This window comes from Haliotis asinina, chromosome 11 (genome assembly GCF_037392515.1).
Source record: "Haliotis asinina isolate JCU_RB_2024 chromosome 11, JCU_Hal_asi_v2, whole genome shotgun sequence".
Lineage (NCBI taxonomy): Eukaryota > Metazoa > Mollusca > Gastropoda > Lepetellida > Haliotidae > Haliotis > Haliotis asinina.
This window is the reverse complement of record NC_090290.1, coordinates 48,318,602-48,341,599: the sequence shown is the minus strand read 5'-3', so window position 1 is coordinate 48,341,599 and position 22,998 is coordinate 48,318,602. Positions and strand designations below refer to the sequence as shown.

The window sequence follows — 22,998 nt, the reverse complement described above, 5'->3', positions numbered from 1 at the left end:
TTTTCGGTTGAGTCCCATCCGGGATTCGAACCCGCACCCTCAGAGTCAGGCACCTAATCGCCAGCACACAAAGTCAGCCGCCTAGCCCGCTCAGCCACCGCGACTTCCACAAAAAATGAAAGTCGGACAACTGGTAGTCCAGACTGCGTACTTTGTGTACCCCTCTGATGAGTGTAAATTGGCACGGCTCCCACGGCCGAAAGCTATGATTACACGATGCCATTTAGAAAGTGGTCAAATGCAACATATGTCATATTTGGGATTTCACTTTCTTGGTAAAGTACAAATTCTAGTACTTTTTTTCGGTTGAGTCCCATCCGGGATTCGAACCCGCACCCTCAGAGTCAGGCACCTAATCGCCAGCACACAAAGTCAGCCGCCTAGCCCGCTCAGCATTAACATTTGTTAATGTCCATTCCATTCCCCCACATTCAATAAGATATCTGAATTAATTATTAATGTAAACAAAAATGTCTCAAAGTAGATTTTTTAAAAGGGCAGCTGATGTTATCACGTGTTCTCGCGATGCTTTTGCGTTCAGTAACATGTTGTGGGGGGGAAGGTCGCTGTGTATCATTTATTCTTTCATTCATTCACATATGTACTTCTTTCTGTTGTTCTTTGTCTTTATTTCTTTCATTCATTCACATAATTCTTGCTCTTAATTTTTTTTATAATTAATTCATTCATTGTAAAATTCCGACTGATACAATAAACTGGCTGAAGTTCTGTTAAACCAGTGATAATCTACAACGTATATACTCTATATAGTCTCCCTGGTTAAACACAACTGAAGCTGCACTGGGAATGAGCCAAGTTACTGTGTGCGTTGGAGCATGACGAGGCACACGTTAATTAGTACAAATGGTAAAGAAAGCAAGCGGGTGACCTATCCCTGTTGTAGAGTATCCCTGGTTTCACGCATGAATTGTTATAGCACACTCGATTTGGGAACAGGTACAATCCCAACAAATTGAATCAACACAATATACTGAGCAAATATGTTTAGGACCACCGATCCATTTCACGAAGCAAACGACATTTTCCTGTTTTTTTTTAAAACAAAATTGTTGAATATCTAAAATGCTTGTCAATGCCCCAACCATCTATTTGTCTTCGTCTTAACTAAAGGTTAGCGTGGAATATGAGTATCTTATGTCTGAAATTGCAGTCTTATCATTCGAAGGAATATGTGGTGTTGTTTTAATGGGTAAAGTTGACTTTTCGTCTGCTAAATATTAAATAGATAATAACTACATATAGTTAATTGTGTTTCATTTAACTTTTTAATATGTTATAAGTTATCTGTTACTGAATGGTGGTGGCTTAATCAGAGTAGCAAGGGAGAAATATTTTTATTCATAATTTTGTTCCTATTTCTCTGTACGGGCTGATTTTCGTCCATAATTCGGCTGGTGATCGACCGGGAATACATGTCTTGGAAATTTATATAACCGTTTCCAGAGAAATGGTTAGTATTCAAACAATATTTCCAAATGTCTGTCATATTTTTATTATGGTCACCAAAATTGTGTACAGAAAACTGAAAATACCTTTTGACATTGATAAGTCAGTGAGAAATATCTTTGTACACAAATTTGTTGGTTTGGGGAGTACTCAGTACCAGACTTTATCAGTGACTAAAAAAATAAAAAATACAGACAACTCACCAAAGATTACTCTTTTTTATGACAAAGTATGGGAACAATAAAAACCTGTTATAGTATGTGTCAAGTATCATACAAGACACAACAATGCTGAAAAATTAGGCGGACTTACTGATTTATGCTTTAATTATCACTCTCTGAATCAGTCTCGGTGTCTGAATCACTTGCAAGTCCTTTCTACTGCGATTTCGCGTTGCCAGTAACCATCTTCAATTGCTTTAACATGTTCACAACATTCCGACCATTCTTTTGCACCGATTGCAGACATCCTTTCATTTATGGCAACTCTTAAGGAACTTTTTGTGAATTGCAAGTTTTGTGAAGCGACATAATTTTTCACATTTGCCCAAATTAACTCAATCGGGTTTAGTTCTGCGTGGTATGGAGGGAGACGTAGTACATCAAGACCACGTTGCTTCAACATTGTGTCTACTCTGTACACAGGGCCCGATTGTTGAATTTTGCCTCAAGCATTTTCTCATCAAATGAGATATTGTGCCTTTGTAGCCACGCTTTTATGTCATCGTTTCTGTTAGCGGTTGTCGTACATTTGTCCACTTGCTTTCTATGATATGGTGCATTATCCATAACGATGACAGAGTGCAGTGGAAGGTTTGGGATCAAGATTTCCTGGAGCCATTTGGAAAAATTATCAAAGTTCATCTCGTCATGATAGTCTGCTGATTGGAGTTTGGAATCAAAAACAAGCAAAGCTTTTGGAACAAAACCGTTTTCGTCCCCTGCATGAACCACAATAAGCCGAGGCCCGGTGCCAGACGGAGGTTGAACCCCATTTATTGTGACTTCACCGTCAAGTTGTCAACAGTTTGGGACAATGTGGCGTACATGCAACCATGTTTCATCGATAAAGATGAGTGTTCGATTTTCTTCTCTATATTTCTTTATTGCACGCATGTATTGCAAACGCTTGGAAACAATGTCTTTATGTTCCATTAAAAGTTTAAGGTTTGACTGCGTTTTTCGCCACCTAAACCTCATGTCTTTGAGATTTTTTCGAAAACTTTCTTTAGAACCCTTGTAGTTCAACTGGCACTTTGCCATATCATACATCGTATCCAAAGTGGGTAGTTGTTTTTTTACGCCATATAAACTTTGTACAAATTGACGGACTGCACACCGGTCGAAAACATCAAGCTTGTAACTGCAAGTTTTGGGTTTGCACAACTTGGTGGGACTGATAAATGTAGGTCCACTCGCACTCCTACCACCTTCTGCCTTAATGCGCTTTAAAGTTGCCGTTGAGAGTCCAGTGGCAAGGCTACTTTGTAAAAGAGAATCTGCTTTGGTTGCACAATTTTTGTCCATATACATAATAACATTGTATGCTATCTCCCTTGCCTGAGAATGAACTATTTGCTCATGTTTTCCTAAATTGGACATTTTTATTACAACTGAAATCTCTTTAACAGTATTGAGACAAGTGTTGATTTCATGTCACGGTTAGCATGTATTGCACGTGCATAATCGTCAAACTACCTGTAGCAGCCAAGTGTACTCGCCCAATTCGTTGTACCGCCTCTCTTGTCACAAATGTGTTTAGTGCGCAGGATCATCTAATATGTGTCTAGCAGTAGTCGAAAGGTTCTGGACTGGTTATCGCACTAAGTTGTGGAATAGGACGGACCCAAGTAAAGAGGAAAAGAAACTGTTTTGTATTCATTGTTTCGACTTGAAACTGTTTTGCATTTATTGTGTCAACTCAAGTTGAAATTCCCTCGAAATGATGCACCGAGGAGACCGAACCCAGTCAAAGCGGGTGGGTGTGCACTAACGTGTAACGAAATCTTTCATGAGCGGGTTTATTTGGCGATACGTTGAGGGGTATCTTCCCATTGTGACTACTCCCAGTTTGACTACTCAAGAACCTGAACATGTAATGGAGCACCCCTACACTTAATGATGAGCTGTACCTGTATAGCTGATTACTCGATAACCAGTTTGTCTACTCTTTGAAATGAACCTACAGGGAAGACTCCCAGGGAAACCGATATAGCATAATCAGTACGAGCCAGGCGAATCAGGGATCGTGTGATCATTCATTGTTTGTTTTGATGTCTGAAGATAACGCCTCTACTCGGATCACAACTTTTTAAACAGAGTCATTCTCAATTCATTCTCAGCTCATTTCGCTGCCAGGCATAACCAATACCATACCGAACCTATCTGTTATTCAATCATTTATTTTTTATTTTGTCTCAGTATTATTCTCTTGTTGTCACATTATTCAAATTATATATTCAGCTATTGGAACAATGTACTGGAATGGCGTTTCTATGAGCCACTATGTAGACGTGTTCACCTATCCCGGCTACTGTTTTTACGAAATACAGGTAGGTTTAAACCATATTGTTTACAAATGACGTACAGTGTTCCCAGAAATTATTGAGAAAATCTTTGTTTTTTTTCTAATGATGCTAAGATTGGAAAAAGGGCTTTCACTATGCACTAAGCATACTAAATAAGGGAGACAACTCTTGAAGGCTTAGAAGGCAGCTCATTACGTCAAGAGTTATCTCCCTTGTCTGAGCAGACGGCTTCATGTGTTGACATGGCAGAATTTTCAGCAAGAGAGAAAAGAAAGCTCATTCTAGATGATTTTGAAAGGGGTGAGGCTGATGCTAAAGTGTTAGCTTGTAGACATGGTATTCCTCTGTCTACAGTATACAGAACTTTGAAGAATATTCAAACAGGAACCGGGATAGAGCACAAAGCAGGGGCAGGTTGGCCTAGGAAATTCAGTGTTGTGGATCGCCGAAGACTTGGGCAGATTGTGAGTAGGGGCAAATTGAAAAGTGTTGAGAACATCAGAAATGAAATGATTAGCAGAGGAAGTCCTCAGGTATGCGATGAAACAGTTAGGCAGGAATTACAGAGACTTAATTGGGTGAAAAAACGTGGAATTCCCTCGCCGTTGATGAAAGATGCACCAAAGGAAAAACGTTTAAACTGGTGTCGGGCTCAATCAAAATCAAGATTGGGATAATGTTTTCTTTTCGGATGAAAGTTCCGTTTGGCTTTTCCCTAATTGTGTGAAAATTTGGACCAAAGATACTGTCAAACCTATCTACCAGCGACCACAACATAGCCCGAAGTTTCACATGTGGGGTGGCATATCGGCTCGTGGAGTGACGCCATTGTGTGTTTTCACGGGAAACTTGACAAAAGAAAGATACGTTGACATTCCGACAGCACAAACATTGTATGAAGATGATTGGATTTTCCAGCATGATAATGACCCAAAACACACTGCGCGCTACACAAAACAGTGGTTGTCGGGCGAAAATGTTCAAGTTTTAGACTGGCCCAGTTACAGCCCAGACCTAACCCCAATTGAGAATGTGTGGGGAGTCATGAAGGACAGAATAAACCAAAAGGGACTGAGAAATATTGAAGATATGAAGGCCGAGGTGGTCCAATATTGGGATACCCTGTCACACGATTACCTACAAACTTTGATGGGTAGTGTGCCTAGGCGTATTCAGGCATGCATTGCTGAGCGAGGAGGTCTAACAAAGTACTAAAACAAGACTGAGACTGTAAAAGGATGATGTTTTAACATGTTTATGTAAGTAAAACGCCAGAAGTTAATAAACGTAATGAGTTACATGACGCAACATGATTCTCAATAATTTCTGGGAATACTATATGTGCTGCCCATAGTTCAAAATAGTATGCAGCTCTATAACATTTTGTTCACTTAGTGTATGTGATATATCGCATAACTCACTATATTTGTATACTCCAACACTTATGACCTGTGTAATTAGCTGAATATGTATTGTATGAGCTACAGTCAACTGCGTTGGTAGAACAGTCTGTTGAAAACATCTCAGCTGGAACAGGTTGTGTGTTGGACAACAGAAGAGGTTGTTATCTATAAAGAATTTATATACAAATTTGGTTTTGAAAATACATGCTCTCTGTATATGCGTTCGACACAATGAACACGTACTGAAATGATATGTCGGAAACTGTCGTTCGTCCAAGTACAAAGCCGGACTTGACACTGACAACCTGAGTTTGCACCGACTGACTACGAGAAAAACGGATGCAGCTTGTTTGCAAGTCACAAACATAGTAACATGTCATGTGTACAAGTATGACACCAGCCTCTCTGTGTAATTACATAATATGACAGACACGGATTTCAGGCCTCGATGCACGAGCCATAGGTCAGTATGGTGTACAGCCTTACAGGTGGTGAGTCAACATTGCACGTGGTCAGTGAACTGAAGGTTTGCATTGACTGCATTTTGTCATCACCAGACAGGCAGGTAGACACACGGGTGTCAATAAAATACTCATTGAGTTTTATCTGTGACAGAAACCACTTATCACAGTCAACATACTTTTCTGTTTCCACAGGCATATATTAAAATATTTTGGTTTTCAAGCTGATCAATTTTAACAATGAAATAGGTATTACTGTATCTGATGCAACACTTTCTTGAAAACTTGGTTTGCATATCTACAACTAAGTTTATTTTTATTACTGCAGACCGAAGATTCGTGCAGTCATACGAAACGTCTCGTGTTCTCCCATTTCGATCACAGCGACAATCAATGCACGCATCACTTGCTAAGTTTTTACGAGTCGCCGTATAACTGAAGGTATTTTCGTCTCAACTGCAAGCAAGTTGCGTAACAGCTTGTGGTGTTGACAACTAGCATATAATGGCAACCGCCCATAATTCAACGCTTTATATGTAAAGCTTTTAAACAGTGTTTGCAACGACGGTATAAACCAAAGCTGAACTATGTAACTGCAGGGGAATTTCTGTAATAACTTGTTTCGGAAAGTTTTCCACATCCATTTGAAGTGAACGACTGCAAAGGTATTCAGAAAAAATTGATTTTATAAGTAAGGCGCAAGTGGGCTTTAGATGAATCAAGTTTATGTTCTGGAATCACTGCTTGACATTAATCAAAGTTTACAAAAAGAAACTGTTTGGCGTTTCGTTGATTTTAGTAAAACTTTTCATTTTGATACTGTTTGTAGAAGCAGCCTTTGGTGTAAATTAATTCAAAGTAATATAGGTGGAAAATGTTTCTATATTATAAAAAACTGTATGACCATATAACACATGGAGTTGTACATGATGCTGTGGTAACAAAAGAATTCCCGTGTAAAATTGGGGTTATACATGATCTTGAGTGTTTTCTTTATGAAAATGATGTAACTGGTCTACATATAAATAAGCTTAATGAGGACCAGCTTGGTGTTTTTAAGAAATTGTTGATATTACTCCTACTCCTACTCCTACTCCTACTCTATGGCGCCGAAATCTGGGGGTAGGAAAATGTTACCACCATCGGACGTGTCCATCTTACATATTGTAAATATATTCTTCATGTGAAACAGTCTACTACAGATTTTATGATTAACGGCAAATTAGGTATATACCCTGTCAGTATATCCGTAAAAGCTAGAATTATATCAACCTGCGCTAAACGGCTATGTTGTAATGACAGATGAAAGACCATTTTTTACAGTGTCATGTACAATTTATATTCTTCAAATACTCATTTTAATTTTCCTTTATTATAGTGTCAAGAGTATCCAACAGGGGACTGGATTGTATTTGGTTCACCCAGTCTGTACCTAGCACCTTTTGGATCAAATATAATGTACAATTCATTCTCACTGATCAGGTAAGTAGTGGGTAATGTCCGAGTATCTCTCCATTCCTTGAATAATGTTCACGCTATAAACCTGCCTGTGCACACATACGCGCACACGATACGCGAGCAATGACTTTCCATTCTCTGAATGCACTCCATTATGTGGGTACAGCTACCTTTTCAGGGCATGCAGGATGTTTTTAAAAAGTAGGTTATGAATCAAATATAGTACATTAATAGTATTTGCTCTCAGAAAATTTACTTAACATGAGCAAACAATATTGTAATGTTGAAATGAAAGGTTAGGTTTCAATTATCATTTCACACATTCTTTTCATTCTTAGAAGGGAAACATACCTTTAGTTGAAAGGTATTTGCAAGTAATAGAGATTGTTTTATGACTTAAAAGATTTGTTACGGAGTATTTGGGGTGTGTGAAGAATTTGACGTATCGTTGATCTGTTCTGATTTTAGACATTTTTTAGGGTGTATGTGATGTCTTGGAAAAGTTATGTAAAGTTTTATTACGAATGGAGCGGTTAAACAAATTAGTTAACAAAGGCGTTAGAGAGTCAGAGTTTAGTTTTAACACAATATTCCCAATACCATCGAGCTCCGTGACTTTAGATGTTTCAACAGAATATCAGGATGAATGGTGTGAGCATCGGCAGCTTTCGATTGCTCTGAGAAAAACGAGTTGAGTACATCAGCGATATCTTGTTCATTGTCATGGACGATGTCATAGCTGACAATTGATGGAAGCGATGTTTGCTATGATTTGTTTTGACACAATATCAATAACGAAGGCATCAATGAAACACGAGTACTAAAAATACATCTAAATTTGAATAAATGTAGATAAAGTGCAGATTTATATGAATGCTTGGAATGGAGAGCTGCAGCTAAAGTGCCTTCTGCCTGTCTGTATTGTGATATTTCAACTGACATCAAAATCTATAACTGGTAATCAAACACACAAGCAGCGGGTAATGATAGTGCGTAACTGTATGCTAGCCATACACTAATACTGTCAAACGTCTTGCACATGGTTTCAGTTTTGATACAATACCTGGCTACAACGTTTATACTGTTATCAAAGAAAACTGAAAACCAAAACATGAAAATATCTCTGTTATCAAAGAAAAGCGAAAACTAAAACATGAAAATATCTCTGTTATCAAAGAAAAACGAAAACCAAAACATAACATAAGTGAGAAAAAAAGTATTCATAATGTTCTAAACTGAGAAACCTGGATACAAAGAAAACTTCGGGATTTTCGATCAGGATACAATACAATACATACATGCTTAAATCATTCACAGACTTATTGCAAAGGACGACAACCAGGGAAGGTTATGAGGCATAAAGTCTGCGTTAGTGATTCAACAGACTGAATGTCTCTTTAATACTGTCTATGTTTAGAACAAACCGGAGTAATGTCAAATTATGCACAAACACATAGATGCATACGCGCCGATGTACATACACATATACACACATTAACATATACACTCACACATGCATACTCACACACGTGCATACACACACATGCGTGTCCAGGTGCACATATGCATAAGCATACAAACATGAATTTCAAAATATGTGAGAAAAATATGTTCATGATCTTCTCAACTGTGAATTCAAGATACAAAGAAAAACTTCGGGATTATGGATCAGGATACAATACAAGTGCAATTAAAATGTGAGTGAGCGAGTGAGTGAGTTTAGTTTTACGCCGCTTTTTAGCAATATTCCAGCAATATCACGGCGAGGAACACCAGAAATGGGCTTCACACATTGTACCCATGTGGGGAATCGAACCCGGGTCTTCGGCGCCCCGCAATTAAAATGTAGGTCAACAACATCAGTAAAGGATGTTAAACTGAATGTCTTGTAAAATGTAAGCAGAATTAATATAATGACTACAGTAATATCTTCTCCCTTTTTACGCGTTTTTTTTTACATTTTAGGCCTCCCGGGACTTCTGAAAACTAGATTTTAGCCCTCCTGGTACGACACCGTTGAAAATAAACCGGGCTCAATCTTAAAGATCACATATACTCTAGTAGTGTACAAATACAAAATCACTTGCTGACACCGCTATAAATGAAACCCCGCCATTAAAATTACTCATTTTGAACTTTAATTAACTTAAATCGACCTTTTTGTCAACAGTGCACAATTCTCAGCCGCAAACGAAATTTCAACCAATTACGTCTCCGATTGTAGGTATAGAAATGAGGGTCTGCGCAGTATTCACCTACATTTCAGAGGTTAAACTATTTCGTTTACAGGTTTGTGCAAACTTGAAATCGCGAAAGCTGTTGTGAAAAGCGAAAGCTATATGTTCTCACAACCTTCTATCACTTAGTGTTGTCTTCCGATGAATAACTACAGGGTTTCCGCCCATAAACCCCGTGTCTTTATTATCATTCTATGAGTAAGAATATGATTTTCTTTAAAAAAAACACCCTAACCCTGACCCTTATCCTCACCCTAACCCCAATCCTTACCCCAGCCGTATTCCTTGCCTTAACCCTAACTCTAACCCTAATCCTAACCCTTACCCTAACATAACCCTTACCCTAACCATAACTCTAACCCTTACCCTAACCCTAAACCTTACCCTAAATCCAGCCCTAACAGTACACGTTTCCACGCGAGAAATACATCCATGCTTACCTTGCAGGTAACAGCTTCGGGTGCAGGGTATAGCTTTGAAATATAACTCTGAAATGTTGCATGTAATGCAGCAAAGCGCTATTGATCGCGGGAACATAATGCGGACCCTAGCCACGTAAAGAAGGGTGAATTATGATCGCGTGACACTGCGAAGTGACGTAGTTATAGCGTGGAGTGTTCTCTTGACTGACATTTGCGCATGCGATTTGGAACAAAGGCAGCGGTGTTATCAATATGCAACATGCTAGTCCGTCGGATATACATTACGGTTTGAACACACAGGCCCAGAACTTGTTTATGATTTATAATGTATGCTGTCAAACTTTACACTACTGGAACCGACTCCAACGCATATATCTGGTTTAAAAATATATTTATTCCGTCAGCCAGAAATCTGGATAGGCAAAGGCGTCTAGTGGCCTACATAAACGCTGTTGTTTCAAAGACTTTTAGAAGTTGTTGGATTCAAACTAAGAATGTTTTAGTGTTCAACTTCTTTATTATACAAGGTCACAAGGTTCCGAGACACGTCCGAGTCTCACCCGAAGAAGAGACGTTGTGACCTTGTATAATAAAGAAGTTGAACACTGAAGCATATTTAGGTTACACAAACGCCGCTCCAGTATGCTGCTCAGTGTAGGTGAATGCATACGTGAAATAATCATAGACGGAATGCATAATACTGCGACAAGTGAACGCTCAGATGAATGGTTGAACAAAAAATGTGTTGGGTGTGGTGCAACTTTGCAACGAAACGAGCTGCCGCTGTTATTAAATGAACACTGTAAACGCTTACTTTCAGAAATGAACATTAAGTTACATACTGTATGCTTAAAATGAAACCTGTACAAAGAACAAAAAGTACTCTCAACAGTCATTAATCATTTAATCGTTAACATATAAAAACCCTGCAAACTTAGTGTCGTCCTTCATTAAACGCCCAATCTCTTCTTAACCGATCAAACCAGTGTTGATATTTCTTCATGATAAATGGCAAAATAGGTTAATCCGGATTTATTTATTATTTATTTAGATTACAATAAACATTGTTGTGTTGAAAGCCAATGGGAAGTGAAGCCTTTTCTCAAGGGTAGAAGGGCAACTGAATTTTTTCAGTAAGCCATATAAACCATATATCTTTCTATTTTACCACACTGTAGACATTCCGTAATGCAAAACCCCAATTAAACTTTACCTAAATATACTGAACAGCATCCTGTTCCATTGTCATGCGTTTACACAGAAGACATAAACATAATAAAAACTTACTTTTGTGATATTTGATTTTTCGAAACTTGCATTTCTTTTGCTGTTCAGAATATTTGAAATTCTCAGAGTTTGGTTTAAAAGTTTATTTCAGGAAAAACATGTCACTTTGAATTTCATTTCATTTCCATCACTATTAATAACCCAGCTATATGCGCATCTCTTTGAAAGATGAAAGACGTACTAACTGTGGACGCCCTGATGACCCTCTCACAGTCACATAATCGGTCGATGACAGGATATTATTATTTTTTTTTATTTTCATGTTACCTTCAATATATTTCTAACCGCGAATATCATGGCGAGGGTGGATCTTCAGTAAACCTTGCTTACAGGATCGGGTGGCCAGACTCGCTGATTTGGTTGACACATGTCAACCTATCCCCATTGCGTAGATCAATGCTCATGCATGTTGTTTATCGCTGGGTCGTCTGGTCAAGACTATTATTTACAGACCGCCGTGAGATAGCTGGTGTATTGCGCAGTAAAACAACAAACCAACCAATCAACCATTTACTGCTGCAATCTAAGATACAGCAGCAATGCCTTTTCTTATGCTATACTGAACAACAAAAGAAACGCAAACCCGGCTTTTTGTCAAGTTGTATTTAACAGAAGGCGTAACCATGAACACTTATTTCTATGGGATATCATTTTTTCGAAAATTGCGTTTCTTTCACTGTTCAGTATATAACCATTTGTGTTTGTGTGTTCTTTTTAAAGCAGTTCGTTGTATAGTATGCACGAGTGATGCTATTTTATATGGTCGTATTTATTTGCAACCACATAAAGTCTTCAACAGCGAGTAGTCCCAAGGCGCCGCTACGTTACTGATCTGCTTGCAAGTACAGTCAGGCATGATAAAATAGTGTACAATGGAGATTACACGTAGTCTGTACATGTTTTATTCATTGCCAAAAAGGATGTGTACAGTAGGCAGAGTAACTGCAGAATTCATTAAATTTAACTGTTTTGCCTGATCCTTAACTTTTACTGTTAGTATGAGCAATTTTGATGCTTTCCTTTTAAACAATGTATATATGTTAAATAATATAATCATGATAATATCTAATTAAATACCATGAAATGTAGTGGCAAAGTGTAATGTATAGTGAGTGAGTTAAAATTTATCGTCACATCGGCAATATTTCAGCCATACCGTGGCGAGAACAATTAATTTTATAATAATAATTAATGTCAATTTGTAACAACCTGTCAGCGAGGTACAGTAAAACAACTAGATTATCACAGATTCGAATGTAAAACAAGCAAGTAGATCTAAAACAGTTTAACCATAGAGGACAATACAAGGTAAAAGCAAGTTATATATTGCCAACAACTGAAGGTAGATGACCACACTAAGGACCAGTATCATTTTTATAAAAATTGCATCTAGCTGAATTGTGTGGCGTAAAACTAAACTCACTACAATAATGCAAGCAGTGATTGACAGAACGAGGTGAGTGAACTCAACTCATGATAATGACATGTGGTGAACAGTGCTGATGAGTAATCCAAGCGCAATTATTAGACGGTATTAATATGTTGTGGACTCCAAATGCAGTCATTGCAATTAACTTGGCAAGTGCACTTGTGAACTTGGAATCTGCACGTAACAGTCGTGGCAATCGTAGCCTTGTGTACCAAGGTCGTGCATGATTTATGGACTTTTGTAGAGAAGCGAGTACAATGTGAATGACACCCCCTCCTCAACCCCCTCCTTACTCCTACATGTCAAGTAGACAATGTACGCGCTCCTACTTCATGTGTACAGAAGTTATGACACCCCCATAACTCACCACAACAAAACGGGTTTTTAAATCATAACAGAACAATTTTTGGAGCAACTAAATTTTATACTATGTACATGTTGTTCTGTTATTAGCATACACTGCTTAGAAATGGTTTGATCGCCCAGTAGTACATCATTGTAGTTAGTTTATCTCTCTGTGACAGAAATCCTAGAAGTAATTGTTATCTGATCTAAACAGATATATATTTATGATTAAAATAATGTATGGAGCATAGTCCCCTGGCTGTAATCATGTCAGTATCAGAGTCGGACTTCACTGGGCATTATGCACTCGTTCACACTTCAGTGTTAGTAGTATATTGATAGTGTCTTAAATAGGGTGAGGGGTGAGTTTAGTTTTACGCCGCAGTCGTCTATATTCCAGCCATATGGCGGCGGTCTGTAAACAATCGTGTCTGGACCAGACAACCCAGTGACCAACAACATGAACATCAATCTGCGCAATTGGGAACCGATGACAACTGTCAACCAAGTCAGCGAGCTTTACCACCCGATCCCGTTAGTCGCCTCTTACGACAAGCATAGTCACCTGTTATGGCAAGTATGGATTGCTGAAGGCTTATTCTACCCCGTGACCTTCACGGGTCTTGTTAAATAGCTGGCTTGGGGTAAGAACTACTAGGAACTGCGAATAATCTGACATTCACAGACGCCATTATGTAAAATATTTTCCGAGTATATTTCACAAAAAGAGGATAAATCATCATCAACCTCATTTTCAGTATTTGGGCATATTACTCTGTTAATAAATCTGTGCTGAATGTCTAATTGTATGTCATCATTTGCATATTTTCTATAACAAAGAATGGCTTCTTTCCTGGTGATATCATGATCAAAAACAGTTCTAACACCTTGGGAATATTATCATTTTCAATTAATTTATCGTAAAATATCCTTGAGTTTGTGTAACCGGCAAGTAAATGGCTATAGTGACGACCAGACACTGATTACGGGTTGTGGGATCTGTATCTTTATTGACAGACACCCCTGTGCGTGACACTGGGGTGTGGGAAAGCCACGTCTCCCAAGATGAATAGGCGGCTTAGATCTGAGATGTCTGTCGTCTGTTGCTCTGAAATGCGGTCGAACTGAAGTGACGTGTAATGGCTGACATGCAAGTAGTATTGTGTGTTTTTAAAAGAACCAATGGACACAAGGACCAAACAACATCAAATGGCACAACACAAGCGAAGACACAATCTCTTGACACCCCTTATACATGCAATGGACTAGGCAAGATGTAAACATAACCATAGTCTAACACTTAAAAAGGATACTACTTGAGTTAAAACTATTGACAATGTCACACCTCAAATGAACGAAATCTTACATGACTTCATACCTGCCACACACTTCCCCTGGCCAACAAATGATGTCCCCATCATTATTATTTACCAGTGACAGCATCCAGAATAGCCTCACTTAACTTCTCTGGCTGGTCAGCAAACATTTCCACAGAGGCAAGAGAATTGGGATAATCTGCTCTTACCAACCAGTCTGGTGTAGCTACCGTAGAGAGAACATAATCTCCACTCCGCATCCATCTCGGCTGAACTCGGGTTCGGCCTGAACGTCGTGGGGCTGGAGTTGGCACTTCCCTCTCTGCTGGCTGACCCTCTTCATCAAATGTTTGATTGCTGAAATCGCCACCTGCAGCTGACGTCGGATCTGGCTGACCAGTATCTTCAGACATCACTTCCTCCCTCTCACCCTGGACAGCACAAGCTTCGCCATTTCCTACTCTCGCTGCCTGAACTTCAGCTGGCCTGTCCACTGCTGAGTCAGTGAACACTGGAGCATGACATGAATAGGAGTAAACATCCGAGTCATGTTCATCTGAAGAACTGTCAACTTGTCAACTGGTGCGATTTCTCTGATGTGGCTTTCAGGGATGTTGATGATGTTTTCCGTGGTGTAAGGATCTCTTGTCTGGGTTTTGGGACTACCCATCTGGGCGTTGGAACAGGTCGTTCCAAGTTAGTGATATAGCCAACTGGCAAAAGAAGATTTCGGTGAAGTGTCCTCTTCCTTCCCTCATTATTTTCCTGTACAACTGTGAGTGAGTGAGTTAATATTTAACGTCACATCGGCAGTACTGCAGCCATATCGTCTGTACAACTGTGAAAGCAGGAATGGATTGATTTGGCTGATTCACAACAACATACACATCATCTTCCCATTTGTTATCCAGTTTGTGTAGTCCATCATAGGCTACAGTTTTCACAAGGACTCCATCTCCGATCTCCAATGTCGCAGCAGGAGCCCTTTGGTCGTAGTTTGATTTCTGTTTGGACTGAGCCTTCTTTGCTGACGCAGATGCCAACTGATATGCTTGCTTCAAACGTTCTCTGAGGGACTTGGTGTATTCAGAAATACATGTGGATTTTCCTGGCTCTATGTCCAATGCAAAAGCCAAATCAACAGGTAATCTAGGGAGTCTTCCAAACATCAGAAAAAATGGAGATGTTGATGTTGTCTCATGTCGTGCACAATTATAGGCATGCACCAAAGGACCTATATGGGCTTTTCAATTCCTTTTCTGATCGGAATCCAGAGTTCCTAGCATGTTACAGAGTGTTCGATTGAAGCGCTCGCACATACCATTACCCATAGGATGCTATGGCGTAGTTTGAGACTTCTCAATCTTCAACAGATGGCACAGTTCCTGCATCACTTTACCAGTGAAATTGGCTCCTGGATCTGAATGGATCTGCCTTGGTAGACCATAATGAACAACAAAATTGGTAAAGAATGTTTCAGCAGTTGTTTTGGCTGACATGTTCCTCGTTGGATATGCTTGGGCGTATCTGGTAAAGTGGTCAGTTATGACTAGAACATGCTCCAACCCCCCTTTTGACGGTTCTAGCGTCAGAAAATCCATACATACGAGTTCCAACGGTGCTGATGTCTGGATGTTTACCATTGGAGCTCGGTTTGCAGGTGTTTTCCTTCGAAGACAGGGTTCACATCCTTGCAAGTGTGCTTCAACATCATTTGTCATCGCAGGCCAATAGAATATATCCCTCAAAAGTGCTAAAGTTCTATCTCTACCTGGATGTCCAACATTGTCGTGTAGGCTGCATAATGCTACTTTACGACACTTTGTCGGTAGAACCAACTGCTCTCGATTATGTTCATCTACAGTTGTTATTCTATAAAGAACTCCCCTCTTCATCTGGAATTGGTTAAAGCACTTCAATAATGATTTCACTTCAGGATTATTGATGTACTGCATCCTATTTGCAGATTGCCATTATGGTGTTGATATAACACTGCACCTAACCCATGTGTGCTGGCATCAGTGTGGAGTTCGAAGGGTTGTGAATAGTTTGCATAGCCTAGTACGGGTGGAGAACACAGGTGACACTTTAACTCATTGAACGTTTCTTCCTGCTTTGGACCCCAGGTCTATTCTGATCCTTGGATGGTCATCTAGATACAGATACCTTTGTGGCGGATTTGGGCATAAGCTCAGAGAGGGGCCTTGAAATCCTTAATGAATTTTCGATAACATCCTATGAATCCAAGAAATCTCCTGACTTCCTCTGGGTTAGTGGGAGTTGGCCAATGTCTTATCTTGTTGACCTTGTCTGGGTCAGCTTGAATTCCAGCTACAGATACAATATACCCTACATATCGAACCTTTCTCTTTAGAAAATTACATTTCTTTGGGGCAAGCTTTTAGCCACATTCTCGGAGACGACTTCATAGGTCCTGGAAAATATGATAAGGTCATCGAGGTAAATGAGGCATATGTTGAGATGGAAACCCTCCTGGCATTCTTCCATGAGTCACTGAGAAGTAGCTGTTGCATTTGATAGTCCGAACGGCATTCTGTTGTATTCAAAGAATCCTAGTGGTCTAACTGTAAAGGCAATACGAGACTTGTGATCTTCCTCGATTTCAACTTGGTGGTACCCACTCTTCATATCCAGTACAGAGAAGTACTTCATACCACCAAGACAAATAGCAGCTCTTCAATCCTCGGTAAAGCATATGAGTCCTTGATGGTATGATTATTTAGCTGGCGATAATCAACACACATCCTTTATCGGCTGTCCCTTTTGCGAACTAGTACAATGTTGGAAGCCCAAGGGCTGTGAGATTTCCTAATAACCCCAGCAGATAAGAGCTGTTGTAAATGAATGTGAACTTCCTCGTACATGGTATGCGCTGATGCCGCTGTTTGAATGGTCTATAATCCATGAGTTCCATTCAATGATGAATCACTGAAGATTGTCCAATATCCTCCTCATTCTTGGAAAATATATCCTGAAATCTCATGATTACATCCAGTCCATGTTTAACCTCCTCCTCTGACAATCCTTCCTTATCAACCTCTATCTGATTCAATAACACGTCTGCTTCAACAGGTAGGCATTTGGGTGAATCATATATGGTAACTGGTTGAACTTCACAGAGAAGGTATACATATGGTCTGCGTGGTCACATTTGAGATATGTACATCTACAATCTCTGGCCTTGAACTATCGTAAGTGATGAGTGCTGGAGCAATATCAATGTCGGCTGGGAGTGATGATCTGCGAGTAGGCTAAAGAAGTGCACAAATTCCTGGTGACGTCAATCCCTTTGTGATCCGACCCTTTATGATGACATTACTATTTGGAGAAATGATCATATTTTGAGTCTCAGTGCTCCTAACTAAACAAAGACGCCCTTCGTTGCGTGGTAACTCCTTTTCATTGAGTACAATGCATCTATAGGTCAAGTACCAAGGTGTATGCAGATTTGCCTTCTGTAGGAATTTTGGTCCATGGAGTTGCCTACATACATCCAACAGACATTGCAAAACATTTGTACCCAGCAAGACAGGGACACGTGCATTATACCTCGTTTCTGGAACAACCAAGAGTAGACAAGAAACAGGATTCTGAGGACTGACACCTCCACCTGCAAGAATAATATTGACTTGTATATATCCCTGATACGGGCGTGACTGACCACCAGCACATTCAATGTCCAAAATATCTTCAATGGGCTCAAGCGCAATGTGCTGTAAATGAGAGTTGCAAAATGTCTCAGACACAATTGACACAGTAGCTCCAGTATCCAGCAATGCTTTCTCAGGCACTCCTTCAGTTGCAATCCCAACTTCATTGCTATTTCCAACTAATCCATCTGGTACTGCAGGGCGTGATGAATGACCTCGGGGCAGCCCCTTCCCATAGGCCTGGGCCAGTTTAAAGGATGACGTAGATGATCAAGTCTTACTCTGCATCCCCGCGCAGGGTAACCACGCCTAAAACATCTAGGCAGGTCCTCATTAATGTTGTTCCATGGTGTTCTACTTCCTGCTGCAGAGTCACGTCTAGTTGCTCCCTGTGTCGAATAAGGAGACATTCCTGATGCTTGTAGATCTGCTCCATATGGCTGTTCACTGTTGACATCATAAGCTGTATGTGTTGTAGGAAATGGCTTTGACCGTTAACCCGTGCATGCCAGAGGTTTCCCTTTGCCTCCACTTGATCCTTTCCTCTCAGGTCTGTGAGGATTAACTGTGCTGTTTGTGCAGCCAGGGCATACTTGGGGTGGTGGCATAGAAATCTATTGCTGATAAACTTGACCCTGATGTTGACTCCTGAGTTCTGCAATCTCTGCTCTGATTTCCTTCATCATTTCCTTCAAGTCGAGGACTTCTTGCCTTGAAGCTGTTTCACCACTATCTGAAGTAAGGGCCATTTTAGCTGTAGCTGACTTTTTCTTCACTGTTGTGGGCTTGCTTCTATTCAGGGTCAAACTCCACTTCCCTCAGACAAAGACGTAGTTCATCAAAATTAGAAATGACTTCATATTTGTGTGCAGCCAAGCTTTTCAGTCCAGGTTTGAGTCCATCCCACAGTTTGTTTCGAAGCATCTCATCCTATTCTTCTAAAGTTAAGTGGCGCTGCTCTGATATCTGATACATAAGGTTCTCAAGGCGACATCCCCATGCAGAAACATCCTCTTCTTCTTTTGAGATGCTCTGTAAAATTGTGACATAAGACTCTCCTTCCTCCTAAGGGTGCCAAATGCGAAAAATAAAAAATATCCTAAATATGCTCAAATATCCTCGATGCTTGCTTTATGGCCTAGTTTCTTGGAAATTAAAGCTGCATCTCCCTAGAGAGACTTCCTGATAACTTGTAAGGCAACATCATGTGTATGAGTCTTTAACTGCAAAAGGCAGTCAACCTCATATCTCAACAAATCATATGTGGTATCCTCAGTCTCTCCACTAAATATGGGAAGCCTAGGGAAGTGATTGTAACTCGTAGTAGAGCTTGCCCCAGGACATGTCATGTCATTGTTCCCAGTTGGTATCTTGGAAGTTGTTCCTTCCTCCTTCTTAATCAAAGACCCCTCCTGTTTTGCCATTCCACGGATCCATTCCTTAAAGTCTTCTTCTGTGTCAACTTTGGGGACATTCCCATCTTCTCAAACACTATGAGCAGACTTTTCAGTCCGTCTTGATCACATGTTTGACATGTGATAAACCAGCTGATCCCCACTGGATACCAAACCTTTGAGTTGAAAAGTATGAGGAAAGAACAAAGTCTTACTGCAATTGGTAACCACGTTGTTTCAAAGGAATGTGATACAAGACTAGTAGTCACAATAAACTTTCCAAACCCACAAACTAAGCACAGAAGTAAGTAATAACCTGTTGGTTATGGAATGAAGAGTTCATCAGGACAATCCAATGGGAATGTAATTTCAGTCACCTGAAACTGTCTGCTTACACGGTAAACAGATGCTGAATGGCGAGAAACAATTGGAATCAATATTCAGCATGGCCACAGTGCAGAACAATGTAGTGTAGTATGGATGTAAGGTGTCACTGGTAGTGAGTTTAAGTCCCTAACTAAAGCTGACTTAAGTTTAGCTGTCACTAAATTAGTATATAGATTAGAGCTGAAAAGGAAATGTCACACTCTCACACTTGCATGCAGACGTGAAATGTGGCCTGATGCCACGAGATAACTAACCACACAAAGATAGTAATAAGGCATATAAAATATCTAAATAAAAATGACTGAAGTGATCTAAATTGAAATGCAAAGTGTGGATCCACACACCAATTAAACACTTTGGTACCAACAGAGTGAAGAGAACATACACAGACAATGGGCGGTTCTTAACTATAGAAATTGAGTCAACACCCACTGATTATTAATTTAAGTACAGCTGCCCTATGGTATGTGATGGATGGCAGTCGGGCCTTCATTTTTACAACTACTTGGATTACGTAAATCTCAACGTATTGGATCAGGTGAATAAATCATATCAAGTAAGTGACATGATGCACATAATGCAAAATTGAATAAAGTCACAAATCATGAGCACATGTCTCGAGTCTCAGATGTCCAGGTAATCTCAGAGCAATTACAACAAGTCCTGTAAATGAAACCTGTGCACTGACCGTTTCAACTAACAGCAAGATGCTGGCACTGTTTCAGCAAACCCTTCATCCTTCTCAACTTGTGGTGGCTTTGTCATCAACAGTCTGGCAATATCCTCACTGAGGGCTCCATTATGTAACCGGGATGTAAATGGCTATAGTGACGACTAGACACTGATTACGGGTTGTGGGATCTGTATCTTTATTGAAAGACGCTCCTGTGCATGACACGTCTCGCAAGATGAATAGACGGCGGCTTAGATCTGAGATGTTTGTTGTCTGTTGCTCTGAAATGCGGTCGAACTGAAGTAACGTGTAATGGCTGACATGCAAGTAGTATTTTGTGTTTTTAAAAGAACCAATGGACACAGGGGCCAAATAACATCAAATGGCACAACACAAGCGAAGACACAGTCTCTTGACACCCCTTATACATGCAATGGACTAGTCAAGATCTAAAAATAACCATAGTCTAACACTTAAAAAGGATACTACTTGAGTTAAAATTATTGACAATGTCACACCTCAAATGAACGAAATCTTACATGACTTCATACCTGCCACACATGTATCATTTGAGATCATATCGATATTAATACTGCTGATATCTACATGACATTAATTTTGTGTTTTGTTTCTGATCCATTCCTTAAAGTTCAACAGAGATCAGGGATATCTCATCCCAACGGCATACAATGAACTCATAAAAATAAGGGATTAGAGCTCACCAGCCACCATTGCTAATTACCCTATCAGCCATGTATACTTTGTCACAGCTACAGCCACTATTGACTTCCTCTTATTGTCTCATCATTACTACCACCCATTGTTGTTGTTGTTAATCCCCCGCCTTTGATTCATACCTACATGTTGTTATTACTTTATCCCTGTCCATGTATATAAGTCTGTTCTGTGATGTATTACTCCACTCTTGCTTGACAACGGTATAAGGATCCATACCGAAACGTCGCATCATATGTAATAAAGGAGTTGTTATCCATGAAGAATCTTACCCTCTTATAATGACTGTGATTGTTCCCAATGAAGGTCAAATTACTTTTTTCGGCAGCTAACAAGCAATCTATTACATGTTCTAAGCGTCTCCTTGTATTAACCACCCAAAGGTCTTTCAGTGAAGTATTCAATGTAATTCATAAAACTTCACATTTTTCAGTGTCAGTCAAGATTCAAATCACAAAGCATTTAACTCGAAGAAAGGGCAGATTCTACTGGGCTGTGTTCGACATGGTTAACCGAAATACATTACTTCATATTTTTAACAAATGGTAACCTGCTTGTTTACCAATCCGGTTCCTCTTTTGGAAATAGTCCTGGAATAGTGGTATCCATCATTTGTACTGTTGCACTGGTGTGGATATCCACATAGCCCCCTGTTGTTCTCCATATTTATGAACGTGTGAACCAGGCCATTAAGTAATTAAGGATGACCACAATAGCCCAAGTAATTAGTGGGCTATTTTGTCTGTATTAAGGGAAGTCTGCATTTTAGTCTCGACGAAGAGTGAGTGAGTTAATATTTAACGTCACATCGGCAGTATTGCAGCCATATCTTGAAGAGAATATTCGTGAAAAAAGGAATTGATGTATATGGTAAAAAACTGTCGACGAAGAAACTAGAACATCACAATAAATAATAAACCTAGCGTGAAAAGTTAATATCACTATTCAGACAATACGATATAAAAACAGATTATACATCGCCAACAACTGAAGGTAGATCACCATATTAGAGGCCATGGGGACTTACAGTACTTCTGCTACCTGCATGGTCCCTTGCTGGATTTACACCAATCCCTCAGTTGCTGATGATTGTATACAAGTTTAGCCACAAATTAAAATGACAAAAATTCTACGGCTACACAAATGGAATATTAAATTTGACTTCAAATGTTTTGGGACTTACGTATCATCTCAGGAGGACAATAATTTTACTGTACTTCAAACCCCTTCGAACCAATGACTGACACAGGCTACTGCGCTACCGTCCTGGAACAATCTGTAAATAAGGGTTTGTAATTGCTATATTTAGTTTTTAATTGATAATATTCTTGTCTATAATGTAATTCATTTGGTTCTGATTTTGTTAAATGTGGTCAATGTTAGGTCAACTTGTGGCCAAACCAATTGCCAAGGAGGAGAGGAAAGAAGTCTGGAAGGAGCTATATTTTCCACCTCAGTGCGAGAAGCAGCAAGAAATGGCTTAATTCTGAGCCCAAGAGTCGGAACAAGAGAAGACTTTTTGTTGTTCAAATCCCCATAGAGAGGACTGAAGAATACAACTTTGTAATATATTGTAAGGATAAGTTTATGCGGCGTTGGGTAAGAGATGGATCATCTGCCTCAACATAGAGACTGTCATCAGGAGTAATTCGGAAGGACTCTAAACGAAGTCTCAGGCCTTCGTGGTGGACAGAATCTAGTAGTTTCAGGTTGCTTTTCCAGGCTCCACCATATACAGTGGAGCCATAATCAAGTTTTGAACGGACCAGGGATCTGTACAGGTGAA

The 22,998-nt window shown here is 39.7% G+C and overlaps 1 protein-coding gene and 1 long non-coding RNA gene across 3 annotated transcripts in view; one reads left to right on the top strand and one right to left on the bottom strand.

Annotated features, from left to right (window-relative positions):
* Positions 1-20,614, bottom strand: part of LOC137256116 (uncharacterized) — a 43,977-nt gene extending 23,363 nt beyond the window's left edge. The window contains exon 1 of one of the 2 annotated variants that reach the window (XM_067793820.1): positions 20,493-20,614. The gene's annotated coding sequence lies outside the window, so the exon portion shown is untranslated. Of the gene's footprint in view, positions 1-9,993; positions 10,299-20,492 lie in introns of those variants that run through there. The other variant, XM_067793821.1, reaches the window with a different exon arrangement.
* LOC137256121 (uncharacterized) lies at positions 3,332-13,837 on the top strand. The gene is made up of 4 exons (XR_010954547.1): positions 3,332-4,018; positions 6,187-6,299; positions 7,237-7,340; positions 13,437-13,837. It is a non-coding gene; the product is annotated as an uncharacterized lncRNA (long non-coding RNA).
* Positions 20,615-22,998: the final 2,384 nt, after the last annotated feature.